We start from the raw sequence: 21,477 nt of genomic DNA, 5'->3' as shown, positions 1-21,477 counted from the left end.
CCGACACCTGCCAATTTCTGCCTAAAACTATCCAAAGAACGCTGGGGTCTAGGGAGCGTGAGTGGGAAAAGGGTAACTGGCAGAAGGGAAAACACGATCCTGGTCTCAAAGCACCAATAATAATAAAATTAAACCTTCACGCACAGACGCACGGAAGATTCTTTATGTCTTCCATTGAAGTTGCCTTGAGGACTTCACACTGGAACTACGTGCGAGAGGATTTTCTGAAAAAACAAACCGCACACACAACAGACCTTACTGCTCCCTTGAAGGGGCTTATTTAAGGCAAAACAAGGCCTCCCATCATTCCTGTGAGAGAGCATTGTCCCCCTTGTTGCCACAGCGCCCTGTGAGGCTGTGGGAAACAAATGACCTCAGAGGCACTGCAGTGTGTGTCACTGAGAAAGAAAAGAGAGGCGAGGGGGCCGGGGGAGGAAGGGGGGCTGCTGGCAAGAGGAGCCCTCCTTGGCCCGGCCGTCCTCCAATGATATCCCTCCAGGCACAGCAGGACTGAGGCTCGTGGGCCCCAGGAGTCTCCATCCAGCCAGTAACGGGATTAGGCTCCCACTCCCCAGAAGCAAAGCGTCTTTCTGGATGTCCCGCTGCTCGCCCTGGTCAATCCGGCCTCTAATTGGCCCTCCTCACAAAGTGCCCGCTGATTGTTAGTGTCTCAGTCTGTTTAATGGGTGTCTTGAGTCAAGAGAGGGCCCTTCTGTGGCGCACGAGGAGCGAGTGGTGGCGGGGGTGGGGGGGCGGGAAGGAGGGCGAGGGGACAAACGAACAAGTGCCGTCCTGCGAGGGAAGATGATGGCAGGGGAGGATGAGGAGTCAGGATGAGCGTGACGGCGAGGCAAAGCCAAAGTAAACACGGAACGGACATTTACTCTGCCACACACTCCGGGGCCCAGAGGAAAGCCCACAGCATTACCTGCTCAGGGCATGCACATAAAAGCAGGCGGCCAGAAGCCTGCCTCCGCACAGCACAGCGCTCTCTCCTCTTTCGAAGATGCTAACACAGCATCGATTTCACCTCTTCTTTCAGAATCTCTGTGATTTCCATCTTACACGTGGGCACACAGAAGCACCACAGTGAGGGGCGGGCTCTGAGTCTTACTAAGTTGGAGCCTCTGCCTTCAACACACACACACACACACACCGCCAGCAGCCCCAGCCTGTTTCCAGCTCTCCCCGGTGGGTTACAAGGCTGGTAGAAACACTGTGCTAGAGCATCTTCTTTAACATTCAGGGGATGACACCAGCCCTGGCCGTCGGCCCCTGGCCCATTGCTTGAATCACAGAGAGATGGTACCCACAGTGGGATGAGCCAAATGAGGCAGGAGGCCAGGAGCCGGCACAGGTGAGGAGAGCCCAGCACACTGCAGCCGGGGCGCCCCGAGTCACAGCCTGCAACCTTGAACATGCTCTGTCTCTACACTGAGGAAAATTCAGAAAACACAGATAAGCAGAAAGATTAAAAAAAATATTAACACACACATATACACACACACAAATGTATAGTTTATATATGAAGTTCCCTTTATATAGGCGTGTATTTGCTATGCAAATATATAGCATTCAGGTGTATACATTGCTTTTTACTGTTTCAACCCCTGGGTTAATTCTACTCTCTGCACAGGACCAGTTTCTGGAAGAGAGATGCAAAAATTGTCCTTATCCATAGAATTTGCTTTGGCTTCTAGAAACGGGGAAATACGGTGTTTTATAGCCTCAAGAGGAAAAGAGTGAATATGAAAACCAATTTTGTATAAATAAAATCTTCCCTCCAAAACAGCCTCAGCTGTGGTCATGTGGGGTTCTGTGCCAAGCTGACAACTGGGACATAACAGAGGTTGGGTTTGGTGCACAAGGTTCTGCCCATTTTGAGTTGTTGATCAGGAGTATGGACGACTCCGGGTTGCCCGCCCTCCTCCCGGTGGTGCCGGGGACCAGGTAAAAACACCAGCGGCCTGGCCTCTCACGCTCATTCCCCCGAAAATACACATTTGAGAAAGGAATGAGAAGGAATTAAATATATCACACTTTCACTGTGTTTCTTTTAGGCCTGCTTTTTCAGAGTAGTGATGACTTTGAAAGAGTAGACTCTAGACCCAGAAACTTGACCCTGAGCTCCCCAACTTCACCTCTCTGTTGTCTCCACCTCCTTCCCTATAAAAAGAGCCGGTGATGGCACCTACGCCAGCAGACTGTCATGAGAATTAAATGAGTTAATATATGAAAGGTCATTTAAAAAGCACTTAACGCATAGTGATAAGTATTAATTGCTCTAATAATTACTGATATTAATTAATGTATTTCCCTTGTCTCACTCACTTTCAGGAATTTTGGTACCTCAGTCAAGAATTAATCAAAATAATGACAAGAGCTAACATTTATATATTTTTGAGAACTCGCCATGTGCCAGGCACTAGGGGCCCTTTATAGGTATTATGTGTATGTAATTCTTACAACAATCCCGAGGGAAGTTCGTGAGCATCTTCTTAAGGCCTATGACAGAGACACTGTGTGTGTTCGAACCATACGATATGGCCGATCTTCAACTGTTTCTGAGCTTCATTTAACTTAGCCTAAGTTTCTTGAGGTGGTGAGAACGACTTCAGGAGAACAAAGACCAGCTCAAGGAGAGAAGATACAGGAGACAAGGGCCAGGAGGTACCCCTTTGCCCCGTCTCTACCCTCTAGAGCTAAAACATGAAGAGAGGGTAGGATTCTTCCGTGAAGAACAAGGGATGAGATGATACTGGGTGGAGAAGGAGACAAGGTCAAGGGAATCCAGTATGAGGGACCAACTGTGAAAGCTGTGGCTCTTAAAATCCCCGGGAAGATTTCCCCCAGCTGGGAAAACAATTTCAGGGCCACGTGTTCACTCAATAGCTACATATTGAGCATCTAATAAGAGGCCTTGAAATAGAGTGGAAATCAGTTAAGATCTGGATTCCAACTTAGGTTCAGGCATTTGTTAGCCACGTCACCCTAGCTGAGTTTCTTCACTTCTCTAAGCCTCAATTTCCTCAGCTATAAAATGAAGATGATGCCACCTCTGATGTAGGGTTATGGGGGGGATTAGAGACAACGCACGTGAGAAGTGCCCAGTAAAGAGCAAGGATTACTGTCACCACCGCTGCTGCTGCTAATATGAACAGGCTGCTGCCGCAGGCACCACAGGCATCGCGCTAGACACCTACGGCTGGGCCCTGCTTTCAAGGACGTGGAAGGCAGGCTCCATGCATCTAGGGCGGCCTGGTACCGCCAGGAGGCCTCCACCAGGAAAGGGTGGGGAGAACGCGTTCCAGGAGAGGGAGTGGCACCTGCAAAGGTGGAGAAGCCCCAGAAGCAGCTCAGTTTAGTAGTGTGTTTTGTGGGGAGGCGTGAGGAGCAGTAAGAGAAGGACTAGAAGGGAGGCTGGGCCACGGGATGGAGAATGAGTAAGGGCATTTTCTCTTCCGCCGTCACCAGGAGTTTGAAAATGAGCAAGACTGGACACAATTTCAGAGATTCTTTTAATTGCCAAAGAATTTTCCTTTTGGATGGTTTGAGTGTTTGTTGTTCGAGACCCAGGCTGACCAGGGTTCCCGGTAGCCTACAAACACAGAGAAAGGTCAAAAAGAAACAGGCAGAAAGTACCCAGGCCAAAGGCAAACCAGAGGATTTTTTTTCTTTCTTTCTCTTCCTTCTAGTCTCTGACAGGATTGGTCTCTAAAGTCTCTGCTCCAAACAAAAAGAACAGACAGTTCCAGCTTCCAAATACTGGCAAAGAAGGACAGCTACTCTTCTTAGAGAGAGAAAAAACACGCCACCCACCACACACAACTTTCAGCAACATTTTTGCCAGCAGCATTCAAAATGATTTCTTTGAGTTCGCTAAGAGGAGCCTGCAAAAGGTGAAAAAAAACTCAGCACAGATGTGCGTGGCTTCTGTGGGAAGTGACTGCCGCTAGGAACCGCTGGGTCCTGCTCCGGGCAGCGGACAGGCCTGGCTGCCCAGCCCCCGTGTGTTTGCAGGCAGCAGCTGTCTGTGTTTACCACTCACACCACCTTGAAGCAAGAGAGGGGACTTGGGTTTCCTTCTCCCCCAGGGATGGCCATTCTTTTCCCCCACTACCTCCTCCCCCGCCTGGCCCTCTCCCCAAACAACAAAAACACCCTGCCTGCCCAAGAGCTAAAGGAATCCAATCAGCCAGAAAGGGAGACTTTATGAGCTTTCTGGGGGTGCTGGGCGGATGGAAGGGATTAAAGCGAGGTGTGCTTTATGTCTTTTGTAGTTCACTCTCCCGCTGCCCCCTGGAGTAGCCAATTCCCCACCCTCGGACAGGTCTGCCTGTTCCTCTTGGTGGGTTCTGTTTTCTTTCCTTCCCCCCATGGTTTTTTGTGAGTTGGAGGGAGGAGGCAGTAAACTTTCATTTCGGATGCGTCATACAACTTGGAGAGGCAGGCCCGTGGCATCTGCGAGCAGGTGGAGCACACAGGGCGGTTGCAGGGGCTCCTCTGCCGGGTGGTGTGAGTTTGGAGAGGTTTCCGCCACTGCTTGCCGGACTGCAGCTGAGGGGCACAGCCCTGTCCCACCTTCTCTAGGATTGGTGTCTCCGGTTGGCACTGTGACTTTCTTATTTTGTTAAGGCTACTTAAACTCCAGGGCAGTTAATCATAAAATAGGATAGTCTTAAAATACCATTCTAATGGTTTTTAAAAATTTCTTTACCATAGGCTTTCATATCATGCAGTTGAACTGCAGAATAATTTATAGCCCACATCCTGCATTCCAAGGACCAACCAGACCATGACCCTCCCAGAGTTTCCAGACTGAACTAAACAATCCAGTCACAATAGGAAAAATACAAACAGGCAATAAACATGCAAAAGATGCTCAATCTCTCTAGCAATCAAAGTAAAGCAAATATAATCAACAGCAAGATATCATTTTCATATAAGAGATTCACAAAGACTGAAAAAAATACAATCCCCAGTGTAAGTATGCAAAATGATACCTTCCTCACGGGGAGTCTGGCAATTCATGTAAAAATAGAAATGGGGAGGGTACAGATCAGTGGTAAAGTTAGCATGCATGAAGTCCTGGGTTCAATCCCAGTATCTCCATTAAAAATAAATAAATAAATTTAATTACCCCCCCAAACAAAACAAAAATAGAAACATGATCCAACAGTATCACTTCAGGAATATACCTTAAGGAGATGGTTAGACAAGTTTGGAAATCTGTATGCAAAATGATGTTCAGTACAATTTTTTTTTATGATAATAGAAAACTAGAAAACACCTAAATGACCAACATTTGGGAAATGCATAAATGGGTCATAGCACAGCTATTTAATGGAATATTATATGTAGTCACTCTGAATAATAGTGTCGTTCTTTATTCATGGAGGCTCAACTGACTTGGAGGATATGGATGCTAAACTACCACTCAGTAAGATTTGTACTGATGTTTTCTTCAGGCAATGAAAGAGTTAAACCAAAAAAAAAAAAAGTTCTGTCTCCAAAAATAGGCGAAGTAAGAAATGTGATGTAAGAACATATTTGCGCTGGTCTCACCTAAGCAGGAGCACTGCCTCTGCTGTTGCTGAGCAGGGCCCACTGTGCGGCTGCCTGGTGCGAATCTGACGACGACGAGACAGAGTCCTCTTCGCTGTACGATACAGTTCCCTCCACGGTCAGAGAGCTCACGACTCCCTTCCCTGGAACTTTTCCTACATGCTGAATACTAACTCTAATACTGGGATTATCTTCTCCCTTCACAGAAAAGGAAACTGAGTCACGTGGCTTACCCAAAAGCACTCAGGCCCTCAGAGCTTGATGTGAGGCTCCAGAGTCAAAATTCAGTCCCGAATCCACTATTTAGTTTTCTTTTTCTTCCTCAAATCATGAGTGACTCCAGAGGCTAGCCTGCAGCTTCCCAAGGAACAACCTGATTCATCTTCCCTACCAGACAGCCTAAGGTTCTCAGGCTTCCAGGCTTCTGAGTGCCCAGGAGCAACAAACTTCATCTTTCTAGTTTAAAGCATTATTGGAAGATGCAAAAGTTCTTAAACAGGCAGATCTCCTATGTAGCACCAAAAATAGTGGTGACTGTGGCTCCTTTTTCTAATGTTCTTGCTTTACAAGTAATCTCTTTGTCAAGAAAACATTACCACTATAGTCAACAATTCTAAATTTTTTGTTTGTTTGTTTCATGGAAGTGGTGATGAGAAAGGATCCACGTTTGTTTGTTTGTCAAACATCACTGGTGGTTCTAATATCGAGTACACGTGATTTGAGTACATCTCTTAGAGACCCTCGGGCTTGGGTGACCCCACGTGGTTACTCCAGTTGGGTGGCCTGAGCCGCCCAGAAACCTCCTAGCTGAAGCATAGCTCTGTGGACATGGGCAAAGTCTTCCTGAAACATTTCCCCAACATGGAAACTTTTCAGAAAAATGTTAAGTAATAACATCTTTGTGGCAGCATTGTAACCTGGGTTCCAGCACCTCATATGCATACTCCCCTCCACTACCCCATCCCCCACACCTACACACTTGAGGCTCAGTCCAGCTCCTGGGACAAAATATCCAGAAAGCTACTCTGCTGGTTCACTAAAATGCAGATAAAGACGATCTCGGTCCTTTCTAAATCCATTACCATCAGTACATCACTTTATCTTTCTCTATGGGGTTAACTAGGGTGGCCGTGCTTTATCTTCTAAACTTTTTAAAAGGAAAGGAGGTGCTACCGGCAATTATGCCAAGACACCTGACACAGACCAGGACTGACCCCGGAAACTGGGATATGTGTTTAAGAAAACAACACAAAATAGGGAGGGGCTCGGGATGGAGCCAGAGGGGGCCGCTCTGCTCCTCACCTGCCTTCTGCCAGTGCTAGGAATAAAAGCCCCAGAAACTCCCAAAGACTTGTGTGCTTGCTTCAGGAACTGGAAGGATGAGGCGGTCTTATGACTGTACTCCATAGGCTAAACATGGGGAGAAACACTGCCTGTCCCCTTCTCCATTAAACCCTTCTCCATTATGTCCCCTGACCCCACCAGATTCCTACCTGCTGGCAGTAAAAGCCAGGGACACAGGCAGGCCAATCCTTGGGGTCGTCAGAAAAGATAAAAAAGGGGTGAACGGATTCATGTGCAGACTTAGAAGTGCCTCAGGGAGCTTGAGCTGGTAGGTGTCCCAGAAGCCCTGGAGTTTCTTCTCTGAAGCCCCAAACCCCTCTCAGGGACAAAAAGGTGGACACTCCTGTCTGTCAGTGCCTGGTGGTTGGGACGGGAGGAGAGGAGGGAGAGTCCCTGGGTGCGTGTCCAAGGCAGCAGTGAGGGAACTCTGTCCTGGTATCCCAAGGTCCTAGTGAGCACTATGTCTCATAGAAAGGACCCTGGTCAATTAGGGTCATGGATGACATTAGCCCAGGAGGCTAGGTGCTTCTTGGGGAACAGTGTTTTACAACCCAAAAGAGGCCCTCTTCTTACTCTGTGCTCACTCCTCACCTAATCTCATTCAATAATTCATCCTCCAATTCATTCACTCACTCACATTCATTTATCCACACTCATGGGTCAGCCACCATCTACAGGGAGATGACTCTCAATGGCTTCTCCCCAGCCCAGACCTTTTCACTGAGCTCCAGACTCCTTTGTCTTCCTGGTCTGTCTTCTCAGTGTCTTACAGGCACCTCAAACTCAACATCCTCAGGGCCAAGCTCATCATTAGCCCTCGAATCCATTCCCTTGTCTGCATCTCACCACCATTACCCCGGTGCCAACACTCTCCCCAGGAAAACTGCATCTGCCTACCAGCAGGGCACCCTGCCCCATCTCTACACCTCTAATTCATCCTGCACACTGCAGCCGGAGTCATCTTTCCCAAAAGCATTTCTCATCACCTCCTCCCACTCATTGCTTGATACAAATCAATGGTTTCCCTTTGCTCTTAAAACAAAGGCAAAAACCCCACTCTGCTCTGCTCCCTGACTCTCCAGTGGCCACGTCCAACACCGCACATGTCTTCACTCTCACAGTCTCCTGCACGTGCTGTGTGCACTCTGACCCATCTTTGAGCCATGCTCTCCTCCAATCAGTGCCTACTCTTTCTTCAAGATGCAGGATATCTCTTCAGCAAAGCCCTGAAAAGTATGTTGAATTACTCTCCTGTAATGCTCTCTCTTGGCCAGGGCAGCCCTCTTCCTGGAGGTACGGATCACAGCTGTAATCTGCCACTGTCTTTGGACTTCGTTGATTCATGGCTGTCTCCTCCTCTAGACCGTAAGCTTTGTGCAGACAGGGGCCATGTCTGGTTTACTGCAGGCATTCACCAAATAATTACGGAATAAAGGAAAGACAGAAGAAAGGAAGCACAGGAAGGCCTTCCTCCCACACTCCTTGAACACATTCGGAACTTTTCCACTTTTGGAATTTTATTCACACCGTTCCCTTGGCCTAGCAGATTCTCCTTCCTGCTAGTTAAAACCTGATTCCTCACTCAAAGCCCAGTTTAAGTATCACTGCCCCCATATCTGACTAGGGTGATTTATATACACACTCACCTTTTGAGAGGGTCCATATCTTACTTGTCTCTTTATCCCATTACCACCCCGTCACCAACCTCTGGATTTAGGACAGTGCCTTACTGAAAATAACTGAATGCAATGGAGACAGTGTTAGTAAGGTTGGAGCCCAGAAGGAAGGATTCCTTTTTTAGAGCTGGTGGAGAGTATGCTGCACGGTCACCCTGCTGCTCAGTGCCATCCTATTTAAGACCTTCCTGCAGCTATACTGGCAGTTCTGCTAGACTTTTTGAAAAAAGAAGTCAAACAGATGCAATTCCTACCTTCTAGGATCCCGCTATCTAAAATGGAGAATGGTAATAAGCCACATAGCTAAATGTAAGCGTTACAGGCAGCGTGCTCAGTGGACCCGGCGAACGGAGACGGAGGGAGTTAGCGCCCTGAGGCAGCCATCACCTCCCTTTCCCCAAGTCGGGGAAACCAGCTATCTTCATGTAATTCTATTTACTTAACATGAGCCTAAAGAAAACTTGTTTCACTTTATCCGTCTGTCTCATGGTTGCCACGATATAATTTTCAAATGAAGTTTCTAACTGCAGACCACACACGATATTTCAGTGGACCTAACACTGACTTATGCTAAGACTGGGGGAAGGGAGAGCCTCCAAGGAAAGACGCTTAGCCAGCAGTTTTCTGACTGCCAGCCTTGCTTGCTCGGCTGCGCGGCGGGCCGATGCAGCTCAGGGTCTCAGTTACTTCTGGATTTGGCCCATTCAAGACTTCTAGCATCTATGCTACACCAAGCAGGCCTGAAAGTCAAAACCGTGATTCCTCAGACAACCATGGTGATAGAATATAAATTAAAAGGCCCTTGCTTGCTTAGCCTTCATCTGCAAACATCAGAATGCAATTTGTTGGACAGATTCTATAATCTGCAGATGAAGGCAGTTATAGGGCTCAAGTTTATCCAGCGTTAACAAGCCCTAATAGTCTAGTTCAGCTCAGACATAACAAACGGAAATGGCTTTAAATTATCCTTCCCTAGAGACATGATTTCATAAGAGAACAAACTCTATATGCGCACAGAGAGATTTCCAATGTAAACATGTGGTGGAAGCTAAAAGCTGCAGCCGGGTTTCAAGCCTGGATATGCCAATGGCAGGGTATTTGATTTCAAAGACACCGATTTCCTCCCAGTGCAACAGCATGCGTGCTGTTTTTGCTGACTACACTTTGAACTGCAGAATACACACCAGCTTGCATATATGTGTAATTTTATAGTTTTCTTTCTAGCTGGGATATTAGTAGATTTTACTTAGCCTTTTCCATGCATAAGTATGACTGGGATACAGATGCTTCAGGGATAGAGTTCCTCATGGAAAAACACAAGGCTCACTCATCACCTGGGCTGTCTGAAATGTAGACTAACCTCTGAGGCTTTGGGAGGCGCAAGGTGAGCAACTCGGCTCTTCCATGTTCAAGTGGGACATCAACCCAACTCCTTCTGAATATGAAAAGTGAGGAACGGAGAAGCCCCTTGCCCTGCACAGAGAGGACAGAACACTTGAGCTTGTTCCTCTTGGGCTGGTCAGGTCTAAGAAGCCCAAGTCCAAGATTATGTAATGGTAATCATCCAACGTCCATTTGGCCGATGGGCCAGATGAGGTCTGCCTCCTGTTTTTGCATGGCCCATGAGCTAGGGATCATTTTTACGTTTTTAAATAGTTGGGAAAAAAGACAGAAGAAAAACAGTATTTTGTGACATGAAAATTATATGAAATTCCAATGTCAGTGTTCATGATTAAAGTTTTATTGGGACACAGCCATGTCCATTTGTTCATGGATTGTCGACAGCTGCCTTCACAGTGCAATGCAGCATTGAGTAGCTGCAACAAAGACCATATAATCTGCAATGAAAAGCCTAAATTTTATACCATCCGGCCCTTTCCTTGTCGATTCCAGATCTGAGCTATGAAACAAAGGCAATATTAATCACCAATTGCTTTTAGGGGCGGTTTGTTTTTGAACAAACCTATGCATTAGGCCTAGGAACTCACAAGTAAGCTAAATATTCTTTGTGTTTCTACAAGAATCCACTTATGCAAAGTTGAAACCCTTTGTACAGTTTTCCCCCCAAGAAACCACAAGTAAGAAATTCATTTTTATTAAAAATTTCTTGAGTTAGAAAATATTGTATGACTCTGGCCCAGTGGGCACCAGCTTGCAACCTCTGATTTAGAACATGAGCATATCTTGGACTCTACACTTCCCAACCACTACTAACTGTAAGAAAACAGTCTGTGCTTTGCAAGGTGTTGCATATTTTTATACTGTTAAAAAATAAAAGAAGCCTACATTTCCTATCAGAACCTCTCACAGAGGTATATTCGTGTTAGTGACATTAATAACTTTGGACTGTAAACCCTTTGAGGAATGTTCTTTTTACTTTTGTCCATGCCCTCCCACAGCACGGGGCATGCAATGATCACTTAGTAAATCCTTGCTGACTCTCCCAGCAGCTTTTGCTTCTTCATTTCTCTCTTGCCCTGCTGTTGGTTTTCAGAGCCTGGACAGAATATTGAGCCAATTCATTTATTCCATCCCTGCTCTGGGGAGATGCATATTTAAACTACTCCAGAAAGATGAGGCTCTCTAAAGCTTTAAAGTCCTCTCTCAATCCACACAGATATCCTCTGCTTGGATTCCCATGCAATCTTTCTTTGCGTGGGTGTTTGTAAGATAAAGACCAAAAGTGGCCAGCAGCCCTCTGAACCCTACAAGGAACAAAGGCTGCTAACATCAGTAGCTGAAATTACTGTAGGCAGAGCCTGCTGCCTTTCACAAGCCTGCTTCTTAAAGCCAAATCTTTCCAATACAGCAACCCTCCCCCCACCAACCGCCACAACCATTTTGTGGGAGCAGCTAATTCTATAGTCTCAAAGTTTCAGGAAGTAAAGGAATACTGCTAATAAAAATTCCTGAGCGTCTATTCTTTCATGCATATAAACATGCATTTAGTCAACAAACATTTACGGAACACTGCTCAAGTATCAGACAGCAGAAGGATCATGACTTGGGTTTAGTCCCCAGGATCTTTTCAGTCTATGGGAGGCAAACTCTTGCAGACAATTTATGGAAAGAAAAAAAAAGTGTTGACGACTACAAGACACAGAAGGGGAGACATGGAAGAGAGTGCTTGATTTATCCTGAGGGTGAGTTGTCAAAAAGACTTCATAGAGGAAGTGGCTCTTTGGTTGAGTCTTGAAAGCTGAGCTGGTTTGGAGGCAGGGGGAGGCTGGAAGGGGTAAATTACAGGCAGAAGAGGAGCAAAAGCAACCCCCAAATGTGAAAGAGCCTAGCCCATAAGAGGTACTCTGAGTACTCCACAATGGCTCTAGTGTATGTGCTGTGGGGGAGGAGGGGTGATGGAGAAATTAGGCCAAGAGAGAAGCCATTCAGAGAGATATGGCAGCTGCCAGATCCTTGAGGTCCCTGTATGTATGCTAAGGAGTTTGGAATAAATCCTAGAGGCAGTAAAGACATGCTGAGGGATTTCAGACACAGCAGTAATACAATCACACTGCGTTAGAAGGAATGCTTTGGCCTCAGTATGGAAAAAGAGGCGGAATGCTGGTCCAGGAGAGAAAATTCAAGGAGTGAGTTTAGATATGGGATGGAGGGCTAGATAAGAAAGATATAAAGGGGGAAAGCTTGATGACTGGGTGGATGTTCCAGGAAAGGGGCAGCAGAGAGGAAAGGAAATCTAAGTTGATTCCAGGTTTTTGGTCTGGTAATGGTAAATTCCAGGTGGTTGGTTTGGTGATGGTAAAGCTGGTAGAGCTCTTCACCAATAGAAGGAATAGAGGAGGAGGAATAGGACCTTTTTTGCTTAGAAATAACAACAAAGGAATCAGTGTCTTCCTGATTATAATCTAGGCTAGGAAATCATATCAAATGAAGTTGTGCTTCAGGGTGTCTTGGAAAATTCCTTTTCAGTCCTGTGGCTTTTGAATGTCTTGGATTAGATTACTGTATCAAAGATAAAGCCACCTTGTTTTGGAAACAGAGAGGATACAAGTATTTAATATGTAAAATACTAAGATATTTATTTTTTAACCCTTTTTTTTGCACATATCTAAAGACAAACATAGGATCTTTCTAAACTCTTTTGTGAGATTTGAGGGAACCATTAAATTATACTTTTCCCACACCTGAATTCTGAGCCCATCAAAAGAAACAGAGGAGGTGAAACACTCGGTTTGGGTGCACAACAACTGTGAGCTTCCCCCAAGTTGGATCAGGCAGTGGCCCCCATGCCTCTGTGGCCATGGGTGGCCCACACCTGAATGTGACTCCTTCCTTATCCCAGACTCACCAATGGGATGAGCCATTCCATTTGCCCTGGGGAGGAGTGATGAGGAAAAAGGGAGAGGCCAAGAGTGTGGCTCAAGGAAAACTCTCCTTCATGGAGAATAAGAACTTTTCCCCAATGCCCTAGTGTAGCAAATGTTTTTATTATTCCTATTTTCCTAATATAAGCAGTACATGGGCTAGACTCCAGCTCCATTCAGTGAGCATCAAGTGGCTTCTGTGTCCCAGGCACTGAACTAGGCATTGGAGATAAAGAGATAAAAGACAAAGTTCTTTCTTCAAATGTCCACACCCTATTTCAGGAAGGTAGCTCTGTAGAAGATAACCAAGCGACAGAGCAGACAGCTAAGCAAAATACTTAGAAGCAAAGAGTCAGTAATAACTAATTGTAACCTTGAGAGACTAGAGAGAATATTAAAAAACACTTCAATTTTTTTTCTTTCTCTACTTATAATATTTCAAGCTGTCAGTTATTTTTCATTAGTGAAGGCTTTTTTTTCCTTTTTTTTTTTTTTTTGCCAAGGATGTGAAAGTGCCTGGCATGCAATTGTGCAATGTATGGGTGGACATCTGTTCTTTCTGCCTACTCAACACCCTCCCCCTTTTCTGGTAACAGATACCTTCTTCTCTTCCTTCAGCAAACTGTCCAGCCCCACCTCTAGGGCCCTTGCCTTCATGACACCTGGGGGAGGCAAGTGATCTAGTGGGCCAACTGGATTCTTTTGGAGGGTGTTGACTTAAAGGCAGAAAGAAAAAGGACCTAATGCCCTTTGAGATCCTGAGTGATAACGGCCAGGGAAGCTGCTTGGTCATCACGTGACAAAACTGCTGAGAACAAACCCATCAGAAGAAAGGCAGAACAGAGAGAAGGAAATATCACTAGAAACAATGATGACATCATTGGAAACCTAGGTAGACCCACCCCTTAGATTTCCCAATTCCATTGCCCAATAGATTCCACTGGATCTGCTACTTACAACTAAGAACTGCTGGTAACACAGTATTTATCGTAAGCTTACAAATTACTTGGAAACTTTACTTGTAGATAGTTTTTATTGTGCCTTGGACTGAAGATGTTAAGGTTGAGACTTCTGCAAAGCTTTGTGAAGACACTTACTGCTTTAATGCTGTCGGATATGTTCCAGGAATTGCCAGTTACCCTACAACACAGTGTCCTCTGATGAAGCTACCCTGACACAGTAACATTTATCAACTATCAGTTTCAGTTTTCATTTTTCCTGTTATATCACACTAATTGCTCAACCTTCACGAATACAAGTTTCTATGATTTATTTGATCCATTGTGAATTTTCTTGCACTACAATTTGCTGAAATACAGTCACCTTGGTTCTTGTTGACCTTTAAAGAGACCAAATTCATTTTCAGTTCTAATTGAGTCATTAATATTGTGCTCCGTCTTAACAATCTACCTGCTTAGCTCATCTTAGTGTCACCTGTATGATTAAGTCACCATGATATGTGGAAATCGTTGCTTCCCACCCTCCTTGAAGGTGAAGATATCAGCAAAATTAGAACTTTTAATTGTAGGAATGGCTGACCCTCTGTTTACCCAGCAGTAAAAGAGACAGTGAACCCTATTTCTTTGTTCTTATCTTGTAAAAATAAAATGGGACATGTGAGAGCACGAGGAGATGCTCAAGACATCAAAGGTAGGAATGTTCCCTACTGCTTTTGTATTTTACTTCCCTTACTGAATTCTGTTCTCTTAGAGAGCTAAGTATCATGGGCATCTTTGGCTATCCCATGTATGTAAGACGGTGGTAAGATGATAAAAAGAGGAAAGAATAAAAGCTTACCCATTTTCCTTGGTAGCTCATTCCACTGTTTCAATACTACCTGGAAGTTATTTCTAATACATATTTCTAAGTAAATACTATTGGCAAAATACTACTGAATACCAACTCTGTGCCAGGCACTATATTATATTCCTCCTAAAAGCATTTCCTCTTTTTTTTAACCCTTGTGTAGACAAAGAAGAAGTAGGAGCCTCTTCCATAACAAATTATTATAAGGCCATAGCCTAGCACTGTCTGTGATAAACTACCCCAATTGGCTTTAAACATTCTTTACTTTCATGATGAAAATTATATATATTATAGAAAATGACTGGGCCATTCGGTTGTTATCTTACTCTACTACTTTTCAACCTTTACTACTTGGGAATAGCAGATTTCCCAAGACTCTAATTTTCTCAACATTTAAACTGATGCATATTCATAAGATGGAGAGTGAGGAACAGAGGACAGCACATTCAATGTTTGCCTTAGTGGCATCTGCAAAGTTAAATCACTTCAATACGTGGAAATTGTTGTGTCTCAACTTCCTTATATGTGAAAATACTGATAGTAAAGCTGAAATAAAAAATAAAGCTATTTGGCAGAGACCCTGAGGTAGGATGGAGAGTAAAAATACGGCAAGTCTAGAGAAATATTTTGAGATATCTGAAAAGCCTTCAGCTGAACTCACATGGGGTGGCCCCTTGGCAGCCATGTCTGAGCCACATTATCTGATCGGCGTAAGGGGAGACACATCACACATTGCGCTAGACCAATCTGATCTTCTCATTTAGACTGAGAGATGCCAGTCAGCTTGGACTGGTCAGCTGAACTGAGGACATGGAAACCTGGGTACTGAGGAGGCTGCCATGTTCAGACACGTGCTTACATTGCTGAGAGAGAAAGGAAGAAGCAGAGAAACAGAGAAGCAGGGCTGTGAGTCTAAAAGGTTCTTCAGTGAGCTAGGTAAACAGAAGGATGCACCTGGGGAACAGGGACTAGCTTCCTTGGGTCCTTGTCAGTGCTTTAGTTCCACACTCTGATCTCTTAAGAAGCCCAGACAAATCTCATGCCCTTGGGTTCTGCAAGATTTTCCTGCTTTCTTGTGGTTAAGTTTCTCTTTTTTGTTATGACAGTTTGTGTGGGTTTCAATTATTTATAAACAAAAGATTTCTAACCTAGGCAACAAGACAGGGATTCTCAACTTGGGTCAAGCATCAGAATGTCCAAAAGAGGTTTTTAAAAACCCAAATGCCCCTGTCCTCTCCCCTCCCCACCACCGCCAGCAGGTCTGATTTAGCCGGTCTGGGATAGAACCCAGGCAGGTGAAATTTTAAAAAGCTCAACCTGAGAACTATGGTTCATGGAATGGCAACCAGTACATAGCAGAAAGCTGGGCATCAAAAGAAAAAGGATATTCCAGACTAAGATAACAATGGCAAAAAGGGAAGGACTAACCATAGGACGCAAGCATGCATACCACTGCCACAAAGCTGCATGTTGTACATGACTCATCTTAGCACATACTTCTACGCTGAACAAACTGCAGTCAAATTCAGTCATCTGTCATGAAGGGGTTTAAGGTTTCAAGGAGTCAAAGTATTTCAGGTTTGATTCACATAACAATCAACTATACCCTGCAGCTTTAAATCTAAATCATTTTGGTATCTGGAAGCATCAAATCTTAAAAAAAAAAAAACAAACCCCATTATTTAGCTAGGCAATTATAGGTTGTGATGGGCGAGGCCAAGCACAAATGAAAATAAGATGTGGGTGTGTGTAAAAGAGGCAATTAAGTGGGAATTTGGTATAGAAATTCTCCCCTGCACAGGAAGAAACTGTGTCCAAAAGTTGATTGTATTCATCTGACAGCAAGATTAACACCCAAACTATGGAATAAATTAGTAAGTAAAACTACAAATGAAATCACCCTCTTATAACTTTGACAAAGGAATTCATCTCAGGTTTACAGAGTAGATCTTTCCTGAGATAGTTGAGAAAGATTACTATTTGTAAATTTTTTTCCAACAACTATAAAAACTTTTATAATATTCCACTCGATAAAAATGCACCTTTTAAGAACTACATGATTTGGTTAAAAGGCACTGGTTAAGAGACCCTGTAACAAATGAAGATATGGTTAGCTTTCTTGCAAACCCTGGGAACAAACTCTCCATCAGTGAGTGGACTGGTGGTCTGAAAGGCACATCAGGATTAACATACAACAGGAGTTTCAATAAACTGATACAGAGAAAGAGAATCTGATTTTCCGATTTAGCTCTTGGAAACGTCCTCTGTATAATAAGATACAAGTTTGGCAGCGAGCAGAGCTCGCTCATCATCTTACCTTAAAGTTCAAGGCACTTCTGTGAAAGTGACTGTTGGAATTTGGGGGGTTTTTCCTTCTTGAGAAACCTCAAGAATCTGCAGCTCATTGGTCGGACAGCACCATGATAATCAGGGGATTGGACGGAAGACCCCTCAAGGAATGAACCCTCTATGGCCTATGGCCTACTTCGTTGCTTAGGACCCCCAACCTGTGGCCCCCTGAGAGCCAAAAAGGAAGAGTAAGTGTTGAATGAAATACAATGAAAAGAAAATAGAATCACTGCCACTCCTTCATGACATCGTTCTGGACAAATAAACGATCTTACCTTTTTGAATTCTGCTTTCTTAACTACAAAACTGAGACTTCTCCAAGTCATATACAAAGGAAGATACTAATGACAGCTTTTACAGTTAGGTATGTGGTTTAAGGCAAAAGATGGCAGAACCTTAATTAAACATTTAGTTTCCTCAATCGTTTGTTCTACAAATGATGTAATAATAATTGCTAACATTTGTTGAACACATACGTCGGACACCATTCTCACATATTACATTATTAACTCCTTTAACCCTCAGTACAGCCCCTGAACTAAGTTCTATTATTATGCTCACATGTACAGTGGCACAGAGAGCTTACCTACTAACAGCCGAAGTTAAAACAGCTGGAAGTGACAGAACCAGGATACACAGCCCAGAAACCGTAACTTCCTTGACCTCTGCACTACACTGCTTCATAGACGGCAGTGACCACACAGGCTTTCCCCTTTCTCCTGCCAGTCTCTTCAAGTATTGCCGGCCTACTGGCCATTTCCATAATACCAAACCCGCGGTAGGTACCTGCTTGCCCACTGTGAAGGCTCCATAGAAAGGATCTATAAAGCTTTCCTTAATTCTCATATGTCAAACTGTTTTTTTTATTGAGTTATAGTCAGTTTACAATGTTGTGTCAATTTCCAGTGTAGAGCACAATTTTTCAGCTATACATGAACATACATATATTCATTGTCACATTCTCTTTCACTGTGAGCTACCACCAGATCTTGTACATGTTTCCCTGTGCTATACAGTACAATCTTGTCAAACTTTTGTTAACTGGAAAATCAGTAGCAACGGATGCTGGTCCCTACTCTACTTTAATTAGCTGGTGAATTTGAACCAGACTCTCAAGGCCTCCATTTCCTCATTTAAATAAAAGAATCATATTAGGTGATCCTTGGGGCTATTTTTCAGCACTACAAAATGCTATGGAAAAAAGAAAAAGATTCTAGGTCTCTTCTGCAACAACCCATGTTGGCATGCCTTATCAGCACTGCCTTCACAGAGCTTACAACCATCTCTAGGCAGATAAATTAGTTGTGATGAAACCTGCTGGTGTCACAAAGGAAAGTTGACATGCTTCAGGACTGGAAAGACGCAAATCAGAAAAAACTATGGAAGGACTAAAATATTCTGATTGTACTAGCCCAATCAATGCATGGATGGCTATCTTTTTTAACTTTGAAAAAAATTTAAATACAGAAATTTACAGAGAAAAACATAACATTGTTCCTGTATTTTCTTCAGTTTTTTTCTTTTTTGTCTTGTACATTAAAAAATAGATTAAGCTGAAGAACCATAATCGCTTTTCTTTTTCCAGGTGACACCCATCATCAAGAATTTGATATTCATCCTTCTAGTCTTCTAAAAGTAAGTATAGTCTTTTTTTGGTACATAATCTTATCCATGAAGCATAGATCATCTTTAAGGCACAAATCTAGAATTGGATTTATTGGGTTGCAGTGTGTGTGCCTTTTCATGTGTAACTAGATGCTACCAGATTGTTCCTCAAAGTGACTATACCAGTTCACTCTCCCATCAGCAATGGGAGCTGTATCCTATCCTCACATGCTCACCAACGTTTAGGAGTTTTTAGTTTTATTTGTGGTCTTGGTTTTGGTGGGGTTTTTGGTTTGTTCTTTGCCAAACTGATGGGTAAGACTGGCATCTCATTTTTGTATTAATTCTATTTCCTTAATGACTTATGAAATAAACACTCAGCGTTCTTCTAAAAATTGTGTTTGTAGCCTTTGCCCATTTTTCTATTGGCTTGTCATTTTCTTAGTTACAGAATATGAATATGCCCAATTTCTTAAGCCTAGAGGGTCACAGGTTATAGGCTAGTTTGGAAGCCACTGGTTGACCCTGATTGGGCAAGGGGGCCACCCCATCTAGGGGCAGGCTTCATAGCAGGGTCTGCATCCGACAGCAGAAGGAGTGAGGTTATTCTGTTCAGGAGGCAGCTAACAAGTTATTCATATGGCTGGGCAGGCTGTGGACAGGGCTCTTGGGTTCTTTTTCATTTGCCTGGCCACTGACCTGGTCACTGTGTTACTTTACACCCCTATTTCCTAGGCAGTAGGAAGGAGAAATCGACACCAGCCTTTTCATTCCTTCCTATGTAATGAAGAAGAAGTCTGGACTCTCTTAAGCTTTCTAAAGACAGGTTTCACCTAGATGAGATGATCTGCAAATGTTTCTTCACAGCTTACAAAACGTTTAAAGAAAAAGAGCAGATGAAACTAAACTGAAATGGAATTTTACAAATGGAATTTTAAAGGTATTTAGCTTTATTTCTCTGCACCTCTGAGAAACCGGAGGAAATATTTTCTGTTTTCTTGGCCCTGGGGCTAACTAGAGACAGCCTAGTGTTAGACACACAACAGACGCACAGTCTTCTCCTCTGTGAGGTGAGTGAGTATGTGGCAGAAGCACCATCTCCGAGAGAACTTAGATCTTTTAACACTTGGGCCACGAGGCTGCTCCACGGCGCTGCCCTGACTTTCTCAGTGGAGAAGAGCCACGCACCCTATGGAGCTTTAGAAAGAAAACAATGCTATGAAAGGGCGCTTAGTCTCTTTGGGTTTTCTTGAAATAATGATCTCGTGTCAAGCCTTGACTGCTAAAATGAATTGTATTTTGATTAATGGCCTTTATTCTGTTAAACAAATAAATGACTAAAGTGTGTGTTTATATATGCAGAGATGTATATTCTACGTGTGTTTGTGTGTGCATATCCAGAGTGAAAGAGCCAGCTGTTTTAGCCATCCATATTTAGGGGGCTGGGGGGTAATATAGTAAGTTCTGTTGAAAGGAGATGATGGGAGAGAATCTGATACCTTGACTCTTTCAACGAGACCGAGGTCAGAGGGCAGAGCATGGAAATAAACTTAGAAACTAGCTTCTTGTTTTGAAATCAGCTTTGTAAAAGGTCGCCTATAATGTGAACTTCTTTTGGAAGCTAGGTTTCATTACTGCTGTTGTTTGGAGGTGTTTGGTGTGTTTGCTCGTCTGGTTTTGTTTCTCAGTTGATTCTTCCTGCGTGATTCAATGGGGAAATGAATTGTGAGTGGGGGCTGTGAGGTCCCTTTCCATCAAAATCACCGTCTTCAGCAAATTCTTCCCCCAATCCTTTGGACAACAGGTTTGCAGCCTTGCTCTTCTCTCTTCCCAGTTATTCTCTGTAACTTGAAAACTATAGGGCTAACAATTATCATTTGGATGTATTTACAGTAACTGTGAAATCAGCCAACCTCTTCTTATTAACAGATTCACTTAAAGATTGTAAAGCCTCCTGGATAAGTGACTTTTAAGTGACCATGTGGGCTCCATGAAGCTGAAATGACTGCTGGTGTGTATTGTACAAAGACTGTAGCCTCTAAGCAATGGGGCCAAAGAAACTGCAGAACCAACAGTAGAGTCAAGTAGAAGATAAGGTGGATGCATGAAGAGTATAGTCAGAAAGAGCTCAAACTTGCACGAAGCTTCCCAAGTCGCCACAGAGTAGAACTTAATACAATGACCCAAACACCATAGAAGAAAGCAGAGCAACATATGGCCTTTACTTTTTTTTTTAATCTTAACTTTTAAAATAAGTCTATAGTCATCGAAGCAGTAATACTGCCAGGGTTATTGTTCTTTAGAATAGCTTTTCCATATATAAAACCAGAACTGTTTCCCTAAGTAAAATCCATTTGCCTGAGTCTTGGTTTGAAAGTCTCTGGATCTCAAATTAGACTAGAAAAGTTCCAGTAGGAAATAAGCCAGAGACCTACCAGAGCCAACGTTAAATGCTCCTGACTCAATATGGAACCTGTTATACTTAATTCCATCCCTCCAAAAATACTGGCACCAGTGCTAAGCGATCCCATGATTTGTCTCATTTATATCGTTATTGCAGAAATGAATGATCATTTGTTTTCTAACAGTGAAAATGAACGAGTAGAAAAGAGAAACTCTCAGTTTTATCATTACTTGACCACTGGCTTGTTTTTTTTTCTCCCTGATGTGCTGTTTGTCCATGTACAACAGTTTCTTCTTTATAGACGTGTTATAAGCATTAGAAGCGACTCCTGGGCAGAACTACACCTACACCAAACCAGCCAGTGTTGATTATGTTACCTTTGAAGATCGGCACCAACTGGTTTCAC

The 21,477-nt window shown here is 43.7% G+C and overlaps 1 protein-coding gene and 1 long non-coding RNA gene across 13 annotated transcripts in view; one reads left to right on the top strand and one right to left on the bottom strand.

Annotated features, from left to right (window-relative positions):
- RAD51B (RAD51 paralog B) overlaps window positions 1-21,477 on the bottom strand; it is a 582,927-nt gene that overhangs the window by 161,892 nt on the left and 399,558 nt on the right. The window lies entirely within an intron of this gene.
- LOC140697144 (uncharacterized) lies at window positions 11,595-19,977 on the top strand. Its single transcript, XR_012073978.1, has 3 exons — window positions 11,595-11,728; window positions 18,648-18,697; window positions 19,403-19,977. It is a non-coding gene; the product is annotated as an uncharacterized lncRNA (long non-coding RNA).

This window comes from Vicugna pacos, chromosome 6, assembly GCF_048564905.1.
Source record: "Vicugna pacos chromosome 6, VicPac4, whole genome shotgun sequence".
NCBI lineage: Eukaryota > Metazoa > Chordata > Mammalia > Artiodactyla > Camelidae > Vicugna > Vicugna pacos.
The sequence above is the reverse complement of the archived record's forward strand: the minus strand, read 5'-3'. Positions and strand labels throughout refer to the sequence as shown.